Source organism: Pseudorca crassidens, chromosome 20, assembly GCF_039906515.1.
Source record: "Pseudorca crassidens isolate mPseCra1 chromosome 20, mPseCra1.hap1, whole genome shotgun sequence".
Classification (NCBI taxonomy): domain Eukaryota; kingdom Metazoa; phylum Chordata; class Mammalia; order Artiodactyla; family Delphinidae; genus Pseudorca; species Pseudorca crassidens.
Genome location: NC_090315.1, coordinates 37,106,975 through 37,132,621, shown reverse-complemented (window position 1 = coordinate 37,132,621; position 25,647 = coordinate 37,106,975). Strand labels below are relative to the sequence as shown.

The 25,647-nt window shown below is 38.3% G+C and overlaps 1 long non-coding RNA gene across 1 annotated transcript in view; it reads right to left on the bottom strand.

The window, feature by feature from the left end:
* Nucleotides 1-25,647, bottom strand: part of LOC137214554 (uncharacterized) — a 381,031-nt gene that overhangs the window by 299,993 nt on the left and 55,391 nt on the right. Inside the window, exon 2 of the long non-coding RNA XR_010938938.1 lies at nucleotides 8,073-8,134. This is a non-coding gene — a long non-coding RNA (uncharacterized lncRNA). The remainder of the gene's footprint in view (nucleotides 1-8,072; nucleotides 8,135-25,647) is intronic.

Here is a 25,647-nt window from a genome sequence, read left to right as displayed (position 1 = left end):
GCTTACTTTGATTAGTGTTTCGAGGCTTCCAAATGTTATCAGGGGCCAAAATTGTCTCTCCGCAAAATAAGATGTTAAGATGAACTGAGGCAAACAAATAATTAAAGATAAAATGGCTCCTGAGGGCTCAGCCTCTTCCTCCTCGACTTGTCTCGCACCCTGCCTGCAGTGCCACCTTCCTTCTTCCCTTCTGTGCTGCACATGCCTCCACTGTACCCTCAATTCCCCCCACGCTAATTCTCTTGCTAAACTCCCCCTGTTCTTCCAAACTCTCCCCACTCCTTTTTCCTCTGAATTTATCAGAAACTGTACCTTTAAAATTAGCTTTCTGAGGATCCAAAAGCAAATTCCTTTCATTTCTTATATTCTCTGGATAAAGCTGAACTGTGAGCCACTCAAAGGTTTTCCCAAAGTAACAAAAGGTCCTCAAAGATTTGCTGAGGAATTTAATAATATAATCATTCAAACTCATCAAGCTTGTTTCTCAGCTAGTTCGTATGCTTGTCCGTGAAGGACAGGGCCAGCAATTGAATGAAAACCATTAATTGGGTAAATACTGAAGGGTCCCTAGAATTACAACCAGAGGACCAGCCCACTAACTCATATGATCAGGCTTCACCGATCACCAGACGACTTCGCTGATCAATTCCTAGTGCTTTTCCAAAGTCTGTTGACTGGAAAAAAAAATTCAGGCTTGCACACACAAATCTGATAGACCTGTTCATGAGTATTACAATTGACCTCAGTTTGTAAAGTAAATGCTGGTCTTCCTTCAGATGTTCATTTATCCAGGCAGCTTTTAACTCTATGTTTATTAACGGGCTGAAACGAGAACTTTCCCTTCTAGTAAAAAAAAAAGGACCAGGATGGAATGGGAAACTGTCCACTGCAGAGTTAATGTAGCAAACCAGCTTTCTTACACTCTTGATGAATCACCTCAAAGGAAGATGGCTAAAATTCTTAATCTTATACTTCAACTCCAGTGACTAAAGGCTCCTAAATGAAAGTAAAACCCTCCTAGTTTCTGCTATTATTGCAAAGAGCCAGGAAATTAGAAAAGAGATTGTTACAAATTCAAGTGCTTCAGGTACCTCCAGCCCTCTAACTAGCTTTCCCAACATCCTCCCAATTCTCAATGATGGGGCTCCAGGAACAACAGGGGCTCTTCCCAATCCTCCCTCTTAATCAGCTCGGAGGAACATTTCTCCAGAGGGGATGAATCTCTTCCAGTCCTAATGGACCTGGAGTCATGCTTTCAGTGCCTGACCCCACTACTATAAAGCAGCCCCTGCCTCAGAGTACCAAAACAGCTCAAATAGTGGGGCTCTCTAACGGACCTCAAGAGGTTCCTGCCTCTGAATGTTTTCCCTTCTTTCTAGACCCTTTGATAGATACACACCCTTTTCTCCTTAGTTCCTATGCTCCTACCCATTGATTAGGCTGAGACTTAGAGAATTATGGAAGGTGAAAATAATTCGAGAATTTGATAATAGTCAAAGTAACCAGCCAGGTGAATAAATGTCCCTTTGATATTTTTCGTTTGTTTCATCTCTGACAGTACTAGAGCTGATTCTTGAAAAGCTATCATGTGTCCCTACTGAATCAGCTATCACCTTCCCTATGAGCAAAATCTACAACCGATATTGGCAAAATTCACAGCACGTCTCCCATCAAGATTCAAGTAGACCCCTCACCTCTTCCCACAATTAATCAATACCCTATAAGTAAAGAAGCTCTTTATGGCATAAAACCCATAATAGATTACAAGACTCAAGGCCTCACCATCCTTTATACAAGTCCCTGTAACGTTCGTATTTTACCAGTGAGAATCTAAGGGCAAAGGATGGAGGTGTGTCCAGGACCTCTGAGCAATAAACAACATTGTTATCCCATGACACACTGTTGTTCCTAACCCTCACAAGTTACTAACATTCATTCCCACCAGAAGTAAATTCTTTACTGTAATTGATTTATGCAGTACATTCTTTAGTATTTCAGTTGATGAAGCTACCCAATATGTTTTTGCTTTCACTTGGGAAGAAAAATAATTCACCTGGATAGTAAAGCCTCAGGGTTTTACTGAGAGGCCTTCTTATTTCTTGTAAATCCTACAGGCTGATCTGGATGATATAAAGTTCCCTAGAGGTTCTATTTTGCTGCAATATGTGGATGATTTGCTTCTTTGCTCTCCTTCTCAAGCCTTCTCACGGGAAGAGAGTATCCACTTGCTAAAGCTTTAGCCTTAGAGGGACATAAAGCTCGCCAAAGAAAAACTGAAGTTTGCCCAAACCCAGATTCAATATTTAGGATATCTGAAACCAGAACAAGGCCTACTCCTAGATCCAGATAAGCTTCATGGTGTCCTAAGCTTCCCCAAACCCAAAACTAAGCACCAACTGTGAGGTTTTCTTGGGCTAATTGGTCATTACTGAAAACTGGATCCCAAATTTCTCTCTTACAGCCAAACCTCTGTATGTTTTACTCATCAATAACAATCCCAACCCAATTTTATGGGAAGAACTGAATGACATAGCTTTTAAGGCCTCAAAGGAGAGTTTGATGAACCCACCTGCCGTTGGGCAGTCCAATGATCAGATCCCATTCTTCCCCGTTTATATCCGAAAAGGAAGGGAATGCTTTTGGGGTATTCACCCCAAACACAGAAACCACCATCAACTCATAGCCAGCAACTGGACCCTGTGGCATGGGGATACCATGCCCTTAACCACTGCCCTTTTGCTTAAGGCCACCAAGAAAGTGATCATGGGATCCCCTTTAACCAGCTGTGTCCCTCATACAGTAGAAGATCTTCTGAATTCTCAACACACTCAACATTTCTCCAGCTGCCTCATCTACCATGCAGTCCCTTGGTAAACTGGTCCTCACATAACTCTTTTACACCGTAGTAACCTTAACGCTACTACTCTTTCCTCCATCATCAACAAAGTCCCTCACGACTACTTAACATGCTGACGCCACCTGGTATCTACAAGAAAGTCCTCTGGGTAACACTGACTTCTCATGGTTCTCTGACGGTTCCTATTTAAAATGTGGCAATGGCAAATACTGTGCTGGGTGTGCTAAACTGCCAGTATTTACATTGTTAGTATACGTGCTTTTGAAGGAGCTCATGATTTGGGGATGCTGTGGGAGCAACATGATTTTCTTACTTTCAGCAGAAATAAAATTTTAAATGGCCCCTATGTTTAGCAATTATAGTGTGCAATACTTTTACCTGCCACTTGAGCTATTATTAAGATTACGGGGCATTCTCAACTTCTCTCTGGAAGTTTAGAGAGATCATGTTGCTGCTATTTCCACAAGGAATGCTGCCCTTCAAGGGGCCAACAGCAGCCAAACCTCTGTCATGGTCCAAAGGGATATTTCCCCAAATGATAATTTAGAAAAACTGGCTAGAGAAGCCCAACAATTGGCTTCAGAAAAGGAAAAACAAGATTGGAAATTCAACAACTGTTGGTTTGATAAAAAGAGAAAGCTCTCGTTTGGACCAAATAACTCAGTCTTACTGGAGACTCTAAAATTCCCACTCCTCGCCACTGTACATGCATGAAACCATGGTCTACTAACTCATTCACGAGTTAATATTCGTGGGGAAAAATTAGCAAACCTACAAAAAGTGCCTACCTCACTTGTCCCACTTGTCTGAAGTACAACCCAGGGAAGCCTCTTCACATGCTCCCAAATATTTCAAACTGCCTAACTGACCATTTGAGTTCTGGTTAAGTGAATGTCATACAACTTCCTCCTCCATCTAATGGATAAACATGTTACAGTCACAGTTCATATGTTTTCACACTGGGCTCAAGAACCTTTCTTTGCAGATAGGCTACTGCCTCTTTTGTGGCTAATGTCCTTTTGGAAAAGATTATCCCCACCTGGGGAACTCCTCTCAAACTTCAAAGTTATTGAGGAACCCATTTTACTGGCCACGTGTTTCAACAAGTTTGTGCTGTTTGGCCAGTTTTACAACAGTTGTACCGTGTTTACACCCTCCCTCAATCCTCTGGTTTAGTTGAACGCACTAACAGCATTATTAAGACTCAATTGGCAAGATTTGTAGAGGTCCTCCAAGTACCCTGGCCAAAAGCATTTCTGTTGTTCCTTCTAAATCTCAGATCCATTCCTTGTGGAAATCCAACTCTCCTCTCACCCTTCGAGATCGTCACAGGACACCTAATGCATTTGGTTCCTGCTTCTTTTCACCCACAACTGACAAAAGGAGAGATACTCCAATACTGCAAAGGCCTAATTGCTTCTATTAAAAATAACCATGTTTTGGTGGAGCAATCTTTTCACAGCATGCTCTCGGGGGACAAAGACCTTAAGCATCATACCTTGTAAACCTGGAGATTTTGTCTGGTGGAAAGGACACCTCCAGAAGAACCCTGCTCAGCCTTACTGGAGAGGCCCCTATCAGGTACTGCTAACCAATCCTTATCCCACCAAACTTCAAAGAATAGACTCTTGGATTCATGTGACACACCTGAAGAAAGCAGAGAACCCTGACTGGACCTGCAAATCACCTAGTGACCTGAAAATAAAGATTTCCTGGAATTGAAACAGATGATATCTGATGAGACAGCTTTCCCAAGATATCCAGACCAGGCATGTTGGAAGTTTGTTGCCAAACCTTTGATGATGACATAACACTTTAGATAACCTCTAATGCCTATGACCTTGATAAGATATGGACTTTAGATTAAAAGTGCTCAAGAGTTCTCCCTCCTACCCCCTCTTTTACTCAAATGTGACCTCAATAGGTTTACAATCTGTGTACTTTTTCTCTGATGTGAGACACTACACTTAGGAAAGGTCCTTCCTGGCACTGAGGGACAGAAGCTGCTGAAACTAGAAAACCTGACTCTTGATCAACAGTGCTTTCAGGGAAAGGTCTTGATCAGAAGGGGTAAATATAAAAAAAAAATTAATAAACAGAAACCTCAACCAAATATAGTCAGGGGACCAGAAGGGGGAGATCTCATGCCCTGCACCAATAGCAGACCCCAAGGAGGAGAAGAAAGACCCCTTTTCCTTCCCAGCAAGGACTCAGCCAATTAAAAAAACATGGACTCTTTCTTTACTATAACCCTCCCAACTTTCTTTTTCCCTCTGTAAAAGAGCTATCCTTCCCTTGCCATGCAGGGACTTGCACATGGCTCACCATGGTTGCAGACACAAATAGCAATTCTCTGTTAATCCCCAATAAACCCATCTTTGCTGGAGAAATATCTGGCAGTTTATTTGCTGTAGGTCAATAAACCCATGTCCCAACCACCTCCTTTATCAGGCTCCCCTCATAGGACTTATACTCTGGGCCACTTACCCCAGGGCCAAGTACCAGACAACTAAGAACAGCCTCCATGCCCCAGAGCATGCCAAAATTATTCATACTAGCCAACTCTAAACCTGTTTACCTACTCCACCCATTCCTTCTTGCAGAAATCACTATAAAGTCTCTTGTTCACTCACTCTGCCTCCTGATTGACCCTGGGGCTTCTCTGCATGGCCCTGCATGGCATATCATGCTTTTTGTTTCCTGTTTCTAAGGAGCTGTAAGTATAAAAAACTTCTTGCAATGACAGTAAGTTACATGTCTGTGTGTCTCACCATACTTGATTAAAGCAAATGCTGGGCACTCTTTTAAGACAAGAAGGCTAGAAAGAATTGGATGTAAGGGAGTGATGAGTGTGTTGCATGACTGGACAGTTGATCAAGGACCATTTAAGTGGGGACCATTTAACTTCAACTAATCATTTATGAGACAAAGGATGGGAATTTAAAGGGTCTATAACTAGCCTTGTTATAGATACATAAAATTTGAAGATAACTTGTTTAAATCATATGGGTAAGAGTGGATCTCTGCAATAAACAATGTCCAGAAACACAAAAAGGATGGGGGAGATTTCTTGACTGTTCCTGTTTTCCAGGAGAACAGGGCTCAGGTAAAGTTCCACGATGTCACTAGCCTTTTTAGAACAGGATTCTTATCATGGCAGGTCATATTGTTTAACTTTTTTTTTTTTTTTTACTTTTTTCTCTACACTTGTGAGCTTTAACAGTGCTTTTGGAGTGGGACAATATAAAATTTGAGTGTCAATTATAAATATTGTTTGAGATTCCATTAGACTCAAAACCAACTTTGCTGAAACAAATAACTTAGGGTTAATACAAAACAAAATAAAAATTCCTTCATATAGTGATTATTGCGCTCTGTCTCAAAACACTTGTGGAATATTAACTCATTCTACATGTTATCAGACTGGGCTTCAAAATGTTAAAACAACCTAGATCATTACTGAGATTCTTCCAGGGTCTAATACAGATGATTCTAAGATAAAGATGCCTTTATGTTTCTAAGTCCCTGACCCATTAAATTCCACCGTGGTCTGTCTCCGTTCCATAGAACACTATGCCTCAACCCCTACCCTACTGAGAAAGGGACAGTTGGTGAAGGGGAAGAGGTTGAGAAAAGAGGATGTGCAAAGAATTAACTCTGATGTACGAATTTGCTTCCTACAGGGTCTCAATCACAGAACAGAGAGGAAATCATAACATAATAAAATTGCATTCATGCATATTCACTTAGAAAGAATTGTATTTAATATTAACAATATCTTAAGTCGTCATGATGTAGCTAATAAACCAGCAAACAGCAATTCATATTGGAATTGTTTGACTTCCTGTCAAATAGCAGCATTCTTGTACATGTAGAAAGAGTGAGATAAACAACTTAGCTGAGAATTAATGAATTAAGAAATACCTGAAAAGCTTTGTCTATGATCTGGGTTATTGGAAGAACTCCAAGGAGTAGTCTTGATTTTGATTAATATTATAATTTATCTAGTTAAGGAAGTACCTCATAAATACTAATGAAGCATTTTATTAGATGACTGTAAATACTTAAAATCTTATTTTGCAGTCCTTTTCATCACAAAGAAAGAGGAACAGTCTGTGAGCTGTATATCATTTAGCCTTGTTCATTGACAGCCAGTCACACTGTTTTAAAAACAAGATGTTTCAATACTCATGCTGCCTTTGCATAAAGTTGGTGTTCTTATAGATCTGCCCTTGTACTAATGTGATATATAGAACTTAATTCTGTGATGACACATGCTCTCCTACACCCTCTAGTGGCACATTTTCCCTAAGGCCATTCCAATGATGAGCTAAGGACAGATAGGGTCTATTTACAGCAACTCAGTGGACATTTGATAGCCCAATATATGCCAGCAGCTTGGAGAGAGAAGGGCTAAAAGCAGCATTTCAAACCTACCTCACAGGAAGTAAGGCTCTGCAAAACTTTTAAAACTTTCATCCATCTGCCCTTCTCCACTTTGCAATAACCATCCTCTCTCTGCTGTCCAAACCGTACCACCACTACAGCTAGTGCCCTCTGGTTTCTCCTCTCCATAGCTACACTCTCATCATAACAGTACACACACACCATAATACAAAAAAGCAAACACTTTCATTCATCTATCAAAGGGAAAGGAGTAATGACTTTCAGTGACGCCGCCCATCTACAGAACAGGTGCACTTTTGATATGCCAGGACTTACAGATCTTCCCAATCTCCATTTACAATCCCACTTCAATTTCATGGACATTTTCATGCCAGTGATACTTCTGTCCAACATCCATTTATAAACAAGCATGTATTAGTTGAAATTCATCTGAACCTTTTTTTTTTACTCAAGCCTTTTTGGGTCTTCTACACACTTTCCACATTTTCAAGCAAATATCCATAAAATCTCTGCTTTCTCAACTCAATCTGATCCACTAAGCCCTATAAGAAACCTGACCCTTCCACTCAATCCAATTTGTTCACTGTATGAAAAGTCTCTATAGGTTCTAGGACCGATTTGAGAAATTATCCAGAACATTCCTTCCATCTACAAGTTTCCCCAACTTGCTTTGTCCTAACCAGCAACTGAGAATGCTTTATTCAAAATATAAATCCCAAGGATTGACATCCACAAGATGACAGGAATTGTTTTTTAAAAAAAAACCATCATCCTCAAATAGAACATTGATTTTAACAGCCACCCCTACCTTTGTAGGAGTCAAGGAGTCCAGCAGAGAAGTTTCAGCACACCACCAAAGCAAAAAAACCCCTGAAAATAAATGCATTGAAGAAAGTGAGAACAGTTTCAATTTACCCATATCAGTCCTCCCCCAAGGGGGCACATCTCAGTGCCAAGAGCAATTTCTTGGCCCCCAGCAATTTCTCCTACATGGGAAAGTAACAGTGTAGTGAGTGCCTTGCTTCCCTGGCTATGTGAGATACTGCCCAAGAGGCACCCTTCTTTCTCACCCAAACCAGAACACTAAGGTGATCAGCACCACCAAGGGACTGAGAGAAGCTAGGAGCACAGTAACCAAGACACAGAACTCAAAGGACTTTGAGTCCTATGACAAATTCCATCAGGAAGATGCCCCATAAGCCACTTGGGACACCTTGCTTACAGGTCCCCCCAGCTGGCCCATGGATGCCCTTGAAGCTCTGTCTGCCTCACTCACCCGAATCCTCTTCCCCACCACCCACACGGCGGGCTCCCTGAGCATGCGCTGGTGGATTATGAATGCAAGTTTTTGCAGATGGCTTGTGAGCACGTGCATAAAGTCAAGCTGACTGCAGGACTGGAAGAGGGCACAGTTAGGGCACCACCCCCAGGGAGAACAAATGGGAGGCTCTCAAGCATCTGGCCTGGCTTTCTAGAATTCAGAGAAGGCACACAATTTTAGTAATTCGCTCCCAAGAGGGAACAACAGATGTAGAGCGGGTGATTCCATCGAGAGCCTCAGAAGCCTTAGCCAGACTGGTGAAACTATTTTTCTCCCGAAGCCAGTCGTCAAAGAACAGAGAAGGTGACTGCTCCTTCAGTAGAAATCATAAAAAAGAACCAAATAAATTCTGGAACTAAAGAATACAAAGAGAGCAAGCTTAAGAGTCTGTGAATTCAAAGGTAAGTCATTTGAAATTATCCAGTCAGAGAAGAAAAAAAGATGGATGAATAAAACCCTGCAATTATTTACTCTCATTATTCCACGACCCCTGCCCTGTCAAGGTGATGACATTATTTTGGAACTATTGGTTCACACAAAAGTGTGGTTGCTTGTTGTTATCATTTAAATAATTTTGGAAAACCCATCACACCAGACTTCCCTCTGGGATTGTGGTTTTCAATTTTTTTTTTTTTTTGGTCTCATGAAAATTCTACATTCTTAAAAATAAATGAGGACTCTCATGAGGTTTCGTTTATGGGGGTTGTATCTGCTAATATTTAATGTATTAAAAATAAAATAGATTAAAAAATTTAATTTATTGATTCATTTAAAAATAATAAACCCATTACATGTTAACTTAAATAACAACCTTTATTTAAAAAGAAGAGTGAGAGATGTGGTATTGTTTTACATTTTTTCAAATCTCTTTAATGCCTCATTTAATAGAAGACGGCTGGATTGTCATATCTGTTTCTGCATTCAGTCCATTGTGTAAGTCATTCTAGTTGAAGTAAATGAACATTTGACCTCACAGAGATAGGTAGTTGAAAAGAGAGGGACCCCACTGACCTCCTGAAAAGGTCTCAGGGAACCCCAACCTTCCCCAGACCACTCTTTGAAAACCTCTAAAAACAAACAGACAAAACCTGTTTAATATCCTTTAACCAACCATTACTAAAGCTATTGGAATAACCACGGTTATTGAACTAAGGACATGCTATGTTGGGTTTGAATTTCAAAATCTTAATTAAGGTTTATTTGCCTTTGTTATTGTTTCCTAAATGGCTTTCCTCTTTAGGCTTGAGTTTGCTCCAGGACTAAGTCACTTAACTTCTCTAAATGCCATATAGTGTGTTCCTTTCCCCATCTCTACTTTCCTGGGTATAGCACAGGAGTCTAAAAAAGAATCAGTGCTGCCCCTCTATTGGTGCCACAAGTGGGATCTCCCCAGCCATTTTCTTTGCATCCTGTGACAGTTCATTTGTAGTACATTCATGCTTTTTAGTTCTCTCTTGGGGAAACATCTCAGCTAGAAACTGAAGCATAAGGTGTGTGTGCACAGACACAGACACTGTTGTTTGCTATTATCTTAGGAAGATGTAGTAGAAGTAAATAAGTTTTATGGTGCAAATATTTCACATTCTGATAAATACAAGTCACTTCCTACTTTATCCTTTTCACATCGACATTCTTACCTGAACACTCTTTCCATAACATAACTAATCCAGAAGTGGTGAGTATAAATTTTGTAGATTAAAACAACAGTATGTCTAATTACATATAATTACCCAAACCATTATCTGCCACAACTACCAACATCCTTTGAAGCACAATTTGTAAAATCTATTCTAGACTATACCTAGGAGAACTGCTATTAAGATAGTGTTGGAAATCTCTAGTGGGTCACTGAATGCTCCTGAAATCATCTCATTAGCAAGTTCTAAACTATCCCTCCAGATTCTACATTTCTACTTTAAAAAAATGTAGTGATCCATTTTATATAGACAAATTGGGTAAAAACTTACAATAATCTTGAAAAGCACGCAGAACATAGAATAGATAACAAATTACTAATTTGGTAATTCTTGCCAAAACAACACTCTTAATTTTGTTCAGTTTCTGATAATGTGTTTAAAAAATAAGCAAACAAAACTTAACAAAATTAGAAAAGATGCCCAATTCGCAAATAGGCATAAGAGGAAAGAAAAATATATTCCTCCTACTGAGAAAAATTTTCTTAGATACCTACATATGAATGACATATCAAAAAGAAACTATGAAAGACAGGAGAGCAAACTGAGATTAGTTCGATTAGTACGTTGATTATTTCATGCAAGGCACATGTGTACTGAGGGATTCAAAGCAAAATAAACTATGGCCTGTGACCACCTGGAGCTTATGATCTACTGAGTAATATAAGACTTTACACAACTCAAATTGCCAAATCAGATTACTACTATTATTGCAAATATTAAAGTATACTGAGTGAATAAAGAAGAAAAAATAAGTAATTCCAATGAGTTCTAAAATACAGTTTATAGAGAAAGTGACATTCAATTAGTTTTTTATAAAACAGACTGAAGTGTGACCAGTGAATCTTCTAAGTTAAAAAAAAAAAATAGGACCAGAGGTCAGAATATAAGAAAACGCAGGGTATGCTTAGGTGTATTGGGGGAAGTTTCTGCTTCAAAGAATTGTTGATTATAGTCAATGCATTATAAAGCATATTTTCCCTTATGACCTGTATTCACTCAGAATTAGATTAAGGTCTTTATAGGTCAGAAGTCATTCGAACTCAGTACGGATGAGCAGCTGTGGAAAGTTAATAACTTGCACAGATTATTTATGATCCCACTGAAGTTTCTTTAATTAAGCGAACTTTCATAATCCCTTTCTAATACCTTATCAACTTGATTTTTATCTATGTAACCACTGGCTGCCATAGACCAGGGGACCTGTTATGAGACTCAAGATGATACCAAAGAATTTTAGACTTAAATGAACAATTGATGGCTAGCTACCCACTCAGCAGTGGTTAGGGCAAGAATTGGTCTGACTAAAGCTTTCTATCCTGAGCTTCTGGTACATAATGTTCCACTCCTGAAACTGGATCAGTTGTCCTAACACTGCTAGACAATCCTTTGCCCCGTCCAATGCATGGACTTAGAAGAAATCGTCTTAACCTCTTGACTCTATCAGGCCATCATCTGTACATCCTTTTCAGACTTAGTATATTCTCCTCAGGAGGCCCAAGGATGTCCTCTATCATGAGTTTAGTAACCTTTGGCAAACTTTTTCTGTAAAGAGCCAGATAATATCAACATATATTTAGGCTTTCCAGATAATAAACAGTTGGTCTCTGTTGCAACTGCTCAGCTCTTCATTATAGCACAGAAGCAGCCACAGACACTATATAAATGAATGGATATAGTCAGATTTCACCTGGGGGCTGGCTGTAGTTTCTGGTTCCTGCACTAAGGTGTCTGATTTATGAAGGGAAACCCTTATAAGATCCTGGTAAAGCAAAATTAAGAGGGAAAGAAAAAAAAAAAAAAACTATAAAGGTACAAAGAGGGGCTTCCCTGGTGGCGCAGTGGTTGAGCGTCCGCTGCCGAGGCAGGGGACACGGGTTTGTGCCCCGGTCCGGGAAGATCCCACATGCCGCGGAGCGGCTGGACCCGTGAGCCACGGCCGCTGAGCCTGCGCGTCCGGAGCCTGTGCTCCGCAACGGGAGAGGCCACAACAGTGAGAGGCCCGCGTACCTCAAAAAAAAAAAAAAAAAAGGTACAAAGAGGAGGTACAACAAAGAACTTTTAGCTGCAAGCAACTCATACTCGAGAGAGAAAAAGAAAATACAATTAATACGTGTTCGGCTGCAGCCCGCAGACCTGCAAGCCTTGTAGTTGCCCAACCCCGAGACTGAACAAAGAGCCCGAAGACAAGGACAGAGACATAAACGGTTTATGGACTGGGGGGCTCTTACATACCCGAAGGAAGGTCCCAGAGCTACACCCCACCGTGTGAGGCAGACTGCGAGCAGAACATGGCGTCAGCCTTCGTTACTCAAGGGAGGGGCCAGGGCAAGGAGGCTACCATTTATAGGGGGAATTGGCATCAGATGCGCTCAGTTACCAGGGATTAACTAGGCCCTATAATTAAGAGGATTGGATAGTCATGTGAGTGAAGCAGGGACTGGTCGAGCAGGGGACGTACAGAGAGCAAGAGAACAGCCACGTTGAACGGCCTGAGCATACAACAGGTAACACAAACAAAAGAGAAAAAGTCATTGTGCCTCATCACCTTCATTTCTATGCCTCAAAACAGAGTTTGCCAAATACCCCCATCTTAGATTTGCCTGGGAGTCTCTTGAGACATGTAATCCTCAGGCTCTAACGCAGGCCTCTTGAATTAGGGTCTCCAAGGTGGAAGATTACCATGTTTAACAAGATTCCAAGGTGATTCTCATATATGCTTAAGCAGAATTGTTGTATAGCTTCAAGAACTTTCTCTGCATTCTTTAGCTCCCTAATTAACTCTTCTCTTTATCACTGCATGAAGTCTCAGTGAAGAGGAGAATGTATTATCAGCTCCCTTTGAATTGATGCCTTGGTCTGTAGCTTCCTAAACTTACTCTCACCCCTTAGACATAGGTCTTTGATTCTATTCACTGTATTTAGGGATCACCCCCACTAGCAGACCCACCTGATGCTGATCTCCAGACCCAATCAAGATCAGAAACCCGTGCTTTTCACTTAATAGGATTCCTCCTGTTATATGTGGGATGAGCATTAAGGAAACAACTTGTATCAAGATTCTTAATAACACTGCTTTCCTATGTAAGTCTCTTCAAAGTAATACAGTTTGGATTCTGGAAATGTTCCACTGGCTGAAAAAATATCAGGAAAAAATAAAACTTCTAGACAAACATGAACTGTAAAACATAACAAAATAAAATCCTTAGAAGGGAATGCTTTCAGTTTTAGGCTTGAGGCAAAAACAAATGTATATCTAGTAAAGAGACAGGAATTCTGTCTTATCCTACCTTTAAGTCAACAACAAACTTGCAATTTTGGACGACCTCAGATGTGTTATTTTTTTTTTAAATAGACAATCACCATGTAACTAGACACTGAGGATACCAATTTAGAGACTTGGCAATTTATAGAAAAGTGAAATTATGAAGTGGATGGAATCTTAGATAATATTTTTTGAAAGAATTGACAAAAGACTTATGAATAATGGTAAATTTTCTCATAATCTGGTATCTTCCTGCCAAAGTGAATTTATATATTCTTTTAAGCCAATTTATTCTTAGAAGCAAAGTTCAATACAAATTGGGCTGAAATTTAATTTCCTTTTGTCCTAGGGATGGATTTGAGAAGTGACTTTTGTTTTCTTTGATTTCAGAATAGCTTTGAATGATTTCCTCTTTAAGGATTCAGAAATGGCTTTGCAGTCTTCTGTTTCTTTGTTAATCCCTGAAGACTTGTGAATTCTATGTTTCTTTTTTTTTTTCGCTGTACACGGGCCTCTGACTGTTGTGGCCTCTCCCTGTTGCGGAGCACAGGCTCCGGACACGCAGGACCAGCGGCCATGGCTCACGGGCCCAGCCGCTCCGCAGCATGTGGGATCTTCCCGGACCGGGTCACGAACCCACGTCCCCTGCATCAGCAGGCAGACTCTCAACCACTGCGCCATCAGGGAAGCCCGAATTCTATTATTTTTAATCTCATTTTTTTTCTTGTCCACTTTTCTCTGTTGGACTTTATGCAAATCTCATCAAAAGTGGACCATCCTGCTTAAGAATAACACTCCTTTTTTTTTTTTTTTTTCCCTACTTCTGTTTCAGCCCGTTTCTTGATCCAGTCACTTTTGGTCCAGAAGCTCAAGTTCATCTTGAAGAAAAGTTATTTATTTCTCAGGAGATATGATTATATTATTTTTCTCTCTCCTCAAATGACCTGTTGAAATAGATTTCTGGGGACTAATTTATATTAGTTCCAAAGTATGACTCTGAGAGCACGAGCATTAATTGAAAGACTATTTTTATCACCTTATGCTCTCCTTTAAAAAATAAATGACATTTTTCCTAGATTTAATTCAACTTTCACTTTTGACTAGGATATTAAATGTCAGGAATTATACTTCTCTATGTATGTATGTTTAATAATTCTCTAACGAATGCAATTAATATCAAGAGAATCAGGTTATAATGCATTTCCTTTAATACCACAAAATTAAAGAGTCACTTTTAATGAGGTAGAAGGTGCCTGGAAGTACGTTAGCCTTAAGAAATGAGTAGCTCACAAATACACATACCTATAAAAAGCAGACGTTTTTTGAAGGCCATGAAAGCAAACCTTTAAATAATTTGGATTTACGGTATACGGCACAAATGCATCAAAGAATTATGACTGATATACAAACCTTTAGCTTCAACTCGAAAAAGTTATAACTGTTATGCTAACATTTGTCGAGTGATTACTAAGTGCCAAGCATGGTGCCCATTTGATTTAATAATTACAAAAACTTTATGTAGATATTATTATCCTTAATTTATGTAAACTGCCCAGAGTCACACATCTCATAAGTGGTCGAGCCAGAATTCAAATTCAAGTATTTTAATTCAAAAACTTCTATCTTTAGCCCCACATTATACTTCGATATATCACAAGGAAAAAAATTTTTTTCAGTTAAACCAGTGTTCCTCACAGCTCTACCCGTCTCCAGAGCTGAACATGTTTGTCTGCAGGAAAGGATTCTGATGATGGCATCTATACCAGATCAAGGTTTGTCACATTCACACTTGGTTAGATAAAGAGTTCATTCTCACCAGGATTCTGCTTTGGAACAGTTTTTGCATTCTAAGATCCATTTTATCTGTAGAACTATGATGCTACTGCCTGCCCATCATCTTCTTTGGACTTCTCTTCCAAAAAAATCAATAAATTCAACAAATATTTATTCATGAATGATTGAAAAATGAACTCATGAAATAACCAATGACTACTCAAATGAAAATATCCAAAACGTATATACCCAAATCAAGGTAACTGGAGAAAAAATTCTGGGTAGGGTATAATCTTTTCTTCCTCAAAAAGTAAAACTACATTCTATCATTTCATAGCTCAAGAGCCCTTCTTTCTGCTCTCCTTATTCACACGCACATACATACCCACACACCTGTCCACACGCACGTGTCAACAGGTGCTCAATCTTAGGGGAAGTTCTATTCTATGAAGGGAACTGTGGCACACTATGTGCCACTGTAGGGCATGTTTCCAGTTTATATTTATGTATTTCTGGTGTGAGGAGTTCTAGCATCTACTTCCACCAAGAACACCACTATTAACCTCTGCCAGAGCAAGAGAGTAGTCATATTAGTAGAATTCTAGGATACAAAGCATTGAGATTTTCATTTCCTATTTTCTCCCCTGAAAGTGGTGGTATGTCAATTCTTTAAAGTCTCTTTGATATTTAAACATCTGATTTATCCTGATACATTTAAGAATTACAATAAAAGGTAAAGTTTCTTAAGAATCCTAGAAAATCACAAATAGTCTGTGTACCATTTAACCACTGAAGACATTTGGAAACTTAGGTGCAACCATGTTAATTTGCTTCATGTTTATTTGTGAGATTTTATTAAAATTATCTGATAGACGAAAGCCTAAATTTATCAACCTCAGGGATTAATCTGGTGCCATTGGAGAGAAGGAAAAAAATTAGCCACGAATTCCATTCATACTCCTGTACGCAGAATTCCTGTGGGAACACATTCTGCACATCCAAGTCAACCAAACTCACTTTGAGGTCAAGGACTACTTCAGGTGAGTTTCAGCAGAAAGAATTTTGCCATCTGTTTGATATATTATTCATTTTAAATATTCAGAGAATTGCAAATGCCAACAGAGGACATTAGATTGAATGCAAGCCCTCCTATGCATATTCAAGCAGCTTTATATATCCTTCATGAGCCAAAATAAAGTGGCTAAATGAGAAGGTACAGAGAATAGACCATGGTGAACAAAAGGATGCATGAAGTCTTCCATGTGAAATCTAAATAACATTAGGCCATGGCAAGATCTTCAAGGTCAGGTATAATAAAGAAATTTAATTTTGTACCAGGTGTACTATAATCGTCTAAAAAGTTTTTTTCTATATATGAGTTAAGCTATGACTTAAAATGTAATTTTTGTCAGGTCTTCAACTTGTAATGTGCCAAAGGATGCCTTAAATTTTTCAGTTTTAAGGCCTTCCAAGAGATTTTATATTTGGAAATATTTTCCGTCCTATATTATCCTCAATTCAATAACCTCAGATATCAGGTTAACAGAAGAATGAAGACTGGCCCAAGGATGCACTGCTATATATGTGTGTATATGTGTTTGTGTGTGTGCACGTATATTCATATGTGTATTTATATGCATATATATTTTATATGTTTTAGATTAATGTATGTGATTAATAGATAAAACCACAAATTCAATATAACTGGCAGAATAACTCTCCTAAAGACTGTCTTCATAAAATAGCCCGTTGTATATAAAATATGACAGTTGGATTGTATATTAATTAGCCACCTGTAAGGAGGATAATACATTTGTACGTACAAAGCTAAAGTGAACACTGGATCTTAAAAAAAAACAGCATCCTTAAGCAATGAAATACGTATCTTAGTTTGTTTCCCTACTTAACTATTTTGCTCTCTGATTTCCTCATGAAAATTTCCAAGTCTACAGTTTGTACTTTTTTCACAAAGGGGCAGTAATGCCTGTAAAATCATTCCAGGTCAAAGTAGACCACTTTTTCTCACTTTCCTTACCAAATATCAACTTTCTTCTTTCAACTAAAGTGGTTTTACCATATTTTATTTACTTCCTTATCCAAATATTATTTGTCTAGCAGTCTCAAACCTATGGACCCACAAGAAGTAAAAAAATAAAACTATGGACAGTGAAAATAGTTGTCTCAAATCCCATGCAGATGGACTTTGATGTATTCATGCAGAAGCTTATGACGCATCTCAAACATTCTTTGGGCCAGCTGTGAATAATGGCAACTAAGAGCACCAGGAAACTAGAAATATCCAGCATGCTGTGCTCCCTGAGAATAGAAGCAAATCCACCCTACTGAGCTATAAACCCAACAGGTGTTCCAAATTATGGAATTAGAATTCATAACAATGTTGACCCCAGTCTGTGAACAACTGAAAGAATTTACTGAGGAATTGTGTGTTTGATGCTGCACTGTAATCTCAACCTCTGGAATAGTAAGCATTCATTAATTTATTTAGCAAATATTTATTGACCTCCAGTAACAAATAAAAGACTCTGTCTTAGGTATATAAGACTCTGTCTTACATTAGAATGCAGAAGAGTGTGCATTTGTGCATGCATAAATGTGTTCATGTATATGTACATACATATTTACATATTACATGTACATCTATATATGTGTGCATGTATGTATACATATATTTGTGGGTCTGTTTGTTCTGTGATGTTAAATATTTCTTCTTCATATAGAATATAAAGAAGAGATAAACATCTGTCTCACAAAGAAAACACTGGTTTTTTTCTTTCCTTTCTGGTGTTTTGCTAATGCATTGAAATGATCAAAAAATCAGCAGCCAAACTCTTGTCTAATGTGAACCATTAGTATTACTTAAATTATTTCCTGAAGTTCCGTCTCCAGGATGATCAGTGATCTCTAGCTTGTTCCCTGCTTGCTTCTAGCTGGCAAGGTTTTTCATGATAATTACCCTCTTGCCTTTTTAGCTTTCAGCAACTTCAGAATTTCTGCACTAATTTATCTCTGTTTGGGATGTAAATTGCATGATATCAGTAATAGCTATGATTATAGATCTGATAGTACTTTCAAATCCAGTCTCAGGATTTGGTCTGATCTAGCTGGATTTCTGGGTGTCCTGCACTGTCTGCTTGACAAGTAGCCTATGTCTAAGCTGTCCTGGATCATGTTCTCTGATAGATGTATTATTATTCCTACAAATTGAAATAGACTTACTTCTTTCTTGCCAGAGAGACTTATTTTGAAGTGTCATGGCTTCTACAAAGGACCCATGTGCTCAGGGAATGAGACCTTCTGTTTAAACAGGAAAAAATATAATGCTTGCTATAATTGTCTTCCATTATGACTTATCTGCATTTTTTTTTTAAATCATGGGTTCTTACACAGAATTTGAAGCTACAATTTCCTACCCAATGCCTGAATTTCCTCTGCTAATTCTCCAACCAAAGGTCATGCAGACTTCTGCTTGACCACCGTCTGTAATGGGGCAGCATTCTTTTCCTCGCAGGAGACAATCTGTTAGGCTATTTCCAAAGATGAAATCGTTAGGTTGTAATTCTTTAATCAAATGAAAATGTGCCTTCCTTTTTGACTCAGGTTTTTCATTCTAGTTCCACACAAAATACATCCTACCCCTCCATTCCAGAAAAAATCTTACTTCACTTGGTTAAGCACGACCTTCACTGAGAAACACCTATTGAATTGCACCCCAGTCCTCAGGATAGGCAGACCCTCCTCAGAGATAGCTAACTGGGGAACAGGACCACAATTTAGCACTTACGTTACAATTTAGTAGAGAAGCCATTGGTACTCTGATACTTTGTATGTCTGTTAAAACTCAGAGAAACATATAAAAGGCCTGATACTTGGAACTCTGGTTATACTCATTATCTCCTTTGTCAGAATTTTCCCTTCAGCAAGTTCTTAAGTGAGCATAAGAAAAAAAATTTAAATAAATAAACAAGAACATCCATCATCTAGGTGGGCTATATCAGGTGCCCTAGTGAAGCCATCAGAGTTCTGTAGTCTTCATTTTTCACCTCGACTTCCTCAGTGTGTGAGTTCAATTACGTCAAGTGCTTCTTCCATGCAGTCAGGGAAGATGACCATTGGAAACTCCATGCTCACAGCCTGTGACCCCAGCAAATGCACTCTCTCTCCTATTGTCCAGATGTTACTACATTGCCTGAAAGGACCCTGATTAGCCCAGGCAAAGGACATGGAGCTACTGGACAGGCCCAACACAGCTGCATGGGATGGAGAGGGAAAATTCTCAAAAGGAAAGAAATCTGGGCAATCCACCTAGCTCCATTACAAAAGGGTGAAAAATTTTAGAATACATGAATAAACAAGCAAAGAATGTCACCTGTATCTCATACAGTCCTGAAATCTGGCTTTGGTAAACTAGTGGGAAAAGTGAAACTGCCTTTTTCTTTTTGGAAAGTTTGACAATGGACAGCAGCTCAACATCTGTAGAAATCCCATTGTCCTTTAGTCTCCTGACATAATACCAATCTCATTTCTCGCACCTGAAAGACTTTCCATTCAATAAAGTCAAGGAGAGAATAAAGAGTAAAGCGGTCAGTCTCAAATAATAAAGGAGCTGGAAGATCACAATTTAGCAAGCCTCTGGCATGACAAAAATCAAGACCAGACGAGTGTGCAAGCAAGAATCTGGAGGTTAGTACAGGATTACACCAGAGGAGGTTTTAAAAAATTCCATGTATGGCATTAGGGCCATACATAACACATAGGTGTCCCTATTACATAGGGACAAAATTAGTTTCCACAGAAGGATTTCTAAATATTTTGTATTCTACCACAATATGTCTATCTTCCCCCATCCTAAACACTGGATTCTTTTAATCCATAAAAGGTGATTTGGGTTCATACACCACACTCTATTAAAGTACACAGAGCTAAGCCTAGGAGATAAGTGCCTTAGGTACCTGACCTGGTCTTTGCCATCAACAGTACTTCACTCAGCGATTGGCCCACAGTATTTGCTCAGAAAGTGTTAAAATAAGACTGAAAATCTTGGACTAGTTGACTTTGAAAATCCTGACCATTTCTTAGTATCTATAGTTCTATTTGTGCAATAGTAAATCAATCCATGAAATTTGTATCAGATCCTTTTTACTGTTTTGGTTTCTACTTTGTTTTAGAAACAAAGCACATTTTCAGAGCTACAAATTGGTGAAATATATTCTAATGCCATGCTATGGCCATGTTTAATTTTTCAAAGAATTCCCATGACATTTCTTCCACGAAGCAATTCTATCTTTGTAGTGGATATTATTGTTGTGTTTTTCAGATGATGGAATGGGTTTACTATTGGGCCTTAGGAAAACTCCTAAACTACTGAATTTCAGTGATTCAGTTGGAACTTACTTCACTCTCCTCTTCCAATTTCTGACTGGGAACAATGTTCAAATGCCTTCTCTGCGTATAATATAGGGAAAAAGATACTGTTGACAGAAAAAATACTTCCTGTCTAAAACCAGTGCCAAACAGGAACAATGACAAAAAGAATGTCTAATTATGTAAAGTTTACTGCTTCGTTTAAAAGCCTTTCTATTGTACAGGATCCTTTTAATTACTGCGGTGAACTGCTATCTCCTGTGATCTTTCACGTACACTGCCATCCGTTTTTAAAATATCTTATGATATTGAAATAACATTGCATGTAATTTGCTGTCTTTTATTCGGTCTACCAGGACAATGTGAAGGACCCCACACAGTGTGACTGCGAATCTCAGGGCTTTCTATGAAAGAGGGAAAACGAAGTCAACTACAAAAACCCAGTATGTTCTCAAACTTCATCTGGACTGCAGCATCCGGATCAATAAATTATAAAAAACAGTCCTACCACTAATTAGCTATATGACATTAGGTAAGTTAATGTATTGTGCTGATTTTCAGTCTTCTCACTTGTGTAAAGAACAGATAGGCTAGATGAAAACCAAAGGACTTGTGGCCTCCAGTATCGTGGAGCGTCGCCTAATCATCTCTAGGAGCTCTTGCTCTGCCTGCAAACACACACAATTAAATCAAAGCTTTGTCATAATCACAAAATAATATCTTTGCTCAATACTTAATTCCAGGCTTGGTTTTACAACATCCAGACTTTCTTTGGCTGCTGAAATAATACTGTAGCGGAAAAACATGAACAAAAGTAATCCTAATGCATTGCACAAAAAAATACTCATGTGTGTTATTATGTTAGTATGTTATTGTACATGTTTATGTTATCTGGCATGATGGAGCATAGGGAATCATTAACTCAACAACAATGGAAACTCAAAACTCAACTATATTGAGTCCATAAGGTGAAGGAAGTTGGGCAAATCCAAGCTTATGTCTTATTAGAGCTTACAGCTTTGCCTTGCACATAGTAGATGATATATAAATATTTACATAGAATTTCTTTAGAATTTTATGATTTCATGATAATAATTATTTGAGTGGAAGAGGTAAGTTAATACATAACAAAACAGTGCAGTCTGCTCAGTACCTGATACATAGCAAAACTGAACTTTTAATTAATTAATCTATTTATTTGAAGAAAGAAAACTTGTCAAAATATTTTTCTAAAAGGCCTAAGTTTTTATTTCCATCTGAGATTATATTATGAACATTTAAAGGAAATAATTGAAAAATACGCAAAAGATATATAGGTAAGAATGATCAACCCAAGGATTAATAATAGCAAAATATTTGATACAGGTTGTTAAAAATTGGGTTGATTATGGTAATCATGGGGCATCTATAGGATGCATTCTTAAAAGGGTAATAATATACATAATAGTTAAGTAAAGGAAAACGTAGAATAGAAATTGTGTAATTATTGCCTGACACTGATTTAAATTTATTTCTAGAAATATGACATAATTTGTTAAGATAAATACATTAATGTTTTATGTATAGTAAAATATTTGGTTATTTTATCATATAAATATATTTATTGCATTTAACAAAATTAATTTAATTAATATATTATATATAATAAATAATATATAATAAAATGAAACACTATGTGACAAACTAAAATTCTTTAATATTAACAGCTATCTCAGGTTCTAGAACCATGGGAAGATTTTATTTTTCATAAGCATTATAAATTTTCCCTGCATAAATATTAAAAAAAAGATTTTTTCCCCTATTCTTTTTTTTTTACATACTTTTGTTTTAATTTTAGTACTACTACTCATTATTTGTGGGGCTTAAACAACTCAAGTTTTCTCCTGTTTCTTCTCCATAAAATGCAGGAGATGCTCAACTGAAAATTGCTTGGACCAATGATCTAATCAAAGATGTGAACCAGCCAAATGCAGCAGGCTCATCACCCAACCATTATACAATTCTTGTGGAAACACAGCCTGAAACACCGTATTAATTCCAGAAGAATGTTTGAGCTGCACAGGTAAACCATCCATTCATTATAAGGCCCTTCAATGCAGAAAGAACAAACTTAAATGTCAACAAAAAATGGAAAGCATTGCAAGGAATGCCGAAGATTGAAGCGAGCCCTAAAGCAAAAGAGAGGCCATAGAATTGATGAGGAGTGTGGACGACTGGAAAGTACACCTTCCTGGTGTCCAAATGGTACAGACCCACGTCGCTTCCATGACCTGTTGCCAAGTGGAAATGTGGGCTCTGCACTGACAAATCATTGACAAGAAATCCAGAATTTTTGGTAGTTTCTCAGTGCTGACCACCAACTATGTTGGTAACTTTTGTCTTTGCTGTTATTTTTAACACCCTGATGGCCATTATTTTGTGTTCAATAATGTAAGACTACTAACACCAGAAACATGGGAGGGGATGAGAAAGAGGATGTTTACTAGATATGGAAGCACAGAATCCTAAAGACTTGTTTTGACCAAAACAGGTACCTCCAACTGAGGGACAGTCACTCTCAGGAAACATCACAGGGAAGGAGTGAGTAGAATAATAACCCTGACCTCACTGCCCTCTCTCCCTCCATCCCCTGGACCTCCAGCCAGAACTCCCCATTAGCCAAGCCCAAAGATAAGCCAGAGATGGAGGGGGCCCATTGATGTGGTCATACAGGTCAGCCCGCTGGGCAGAGAGCAAAGTGAGTAAGAGAATCCTCATGTAGAGAGGATATGCAGGCCAAGAGAGGATGTTTGGCACAAATCCTAAATTACTATTCATAAAGTATTAAAGCCAGAGTTTATCTCAAGAGTGCTCTGTACCTTTCAGTTAGCCCACATTTTTTCATTCCATCCAGGATATTTGTAACCAAATACAATCATCTGCCGAAGTGTAACCGAAGATAAACTAATGTATGACTTTGTAGCACCACAATCTAACAGGCTGTTAAACAGCATGATCGAATTAGAGGTCCTGAAAGTGGCATAACTAATGGCACTGTCTAGGAAAAAAAAATAGTGCTAATGCAGAGGTTCATGAAATGTGTATGAACCGTATAACATATTCATGCCCTATTACTGAGAATTTCAAAGTGTCTCACTGCTCGAGATAATAGGCCTCGATTCAATTCAGTCTGATGTGGCATGAATTTCATGCGCTAATTAGTAAAGCATTTCTTAATGATTAAGGGGGAAAAATCAGATAACGTTTGATTGGAAACACAACTGTCAGAGATAAAACATAGCTACAACTAAGGTTAGAAGGAATGCCATACATTTTGAATTCAGGTGTCTTAATTATGACAATTAATGATTGTATTCTCTCTATAAATGAATTCAACCAACATGGTAAGCATATGGTAATTAAAGTGCTTTTGTAGTGCAAGAAATTTAAACAAATGACATCAATAATAATCGTGTCCTTTCTTGCATTTTAAGTTTAGTTTCCTATCAAATCTGTTTTCTCCGTCAGTCATTTATGAGTTTTATATACTGTTAGTACTTTAATAACAAGTATACTTCCAGGAGTTGATATCTGTTAACATTGGATTTCTGGCAAGAATGTAAATTATTTCCCATTCATTGAAGTTATAGATAGTGAATCCTGCTTTCTATCAGTGCTATGGAAGTTTGTTAAAAATAGCGTCGGATTATCAGACTACAGTGCCTAGAGTTAATAAAAAATAGACCATTGACCCAGTAGATATAGGTTAATATGGATAGCATTACATAAGGATAACTACATAAAATTTGATAGGTCATTTAAATTCTGAATATTCTGAGTGTAGTCTAATCACAGGAGATGGTTTTAAAGGCTCACATTGTTATTGAAAGCGTTTTCACGCTGACACATTATTGATCCAGACTTCATCACCTCTTGCCTGGCCTGCTGCAATAACTGCCCTGCCTCCATGACCTCACAACTCCATTCCTACACACGTTACCTAAGACTTTTTCCTCACTTCAGTAGATAGTAAAGAGCCTCCATGATAAGACGCCAACCTCTTTTCCAGCCTCATCTTCCACTTTTCTTCTGTTTGTGCCTTACTCTTCTGGTCAATTCACTTGGTCATCTGTAAGTCTTTCACTCTTCTGCCACCTTGGAAGTCCCTTCCTCCTCCACCTGATTTGCCCCCATCCTCTGGAAAGATGTTTGCAGACCTTCAGAAAGACCGTTCAGAAATCTCTCTCTGGAATCGAGATATCTCTGACTTGAGTAGCACAGTAAACATTTTCACACTGTGCTTCCATACAAGACTATGACACTTGAGTATAGGTGTCCTTTTCTCTCCTCAATGCTTGGAACATGTTTTGACATAAAATAGATGTTCAAACAATATCCTCAGCAGTAAGATGGGTCAATCAATTGCCTATAACTTGATAAAACAAGAAAAGCACCTTTAAGGAATTGTATTATTCACTAGTCAAGAATACATGCTGAGGTTTATTCGTTTATATTGAGAACAGTATGAAACTCATTGCATATTGCTCCCATGTGTTGTTGGACAACCATCAACTACTAATCCACTAAGAAGAGAAGAGAATTAATTGCTATGGGAGGGGGAGGGGAGAGCAGGTGACAAGGTGATGATGATAAAGAGATTATGCCCCCAAGCCCCAAAACAAATTTATCTGTAAAAACAAAGAAAAAGTCTAGCTCACAAACCGTCTGTCTGAAACAAGAAAAACGGAAAGACTAAAATTTTATTTGTTTGCTCTTTTGCAAAGAGATCCATTCTTGATTCTGGGTGGCCCAAAAACAGTCATAGAGAAATAGAAGCTGGTCAAAGGAATGGAGAGACTGTTCCAAAGCTGAAGAGAAAGGATGCTGTGACCCTATTTCCTGATGCAGAGCTAAAATTTAAGTAACCACATAATCAAATGAACATATCCCTCAGTTCAAAGTGTAAATT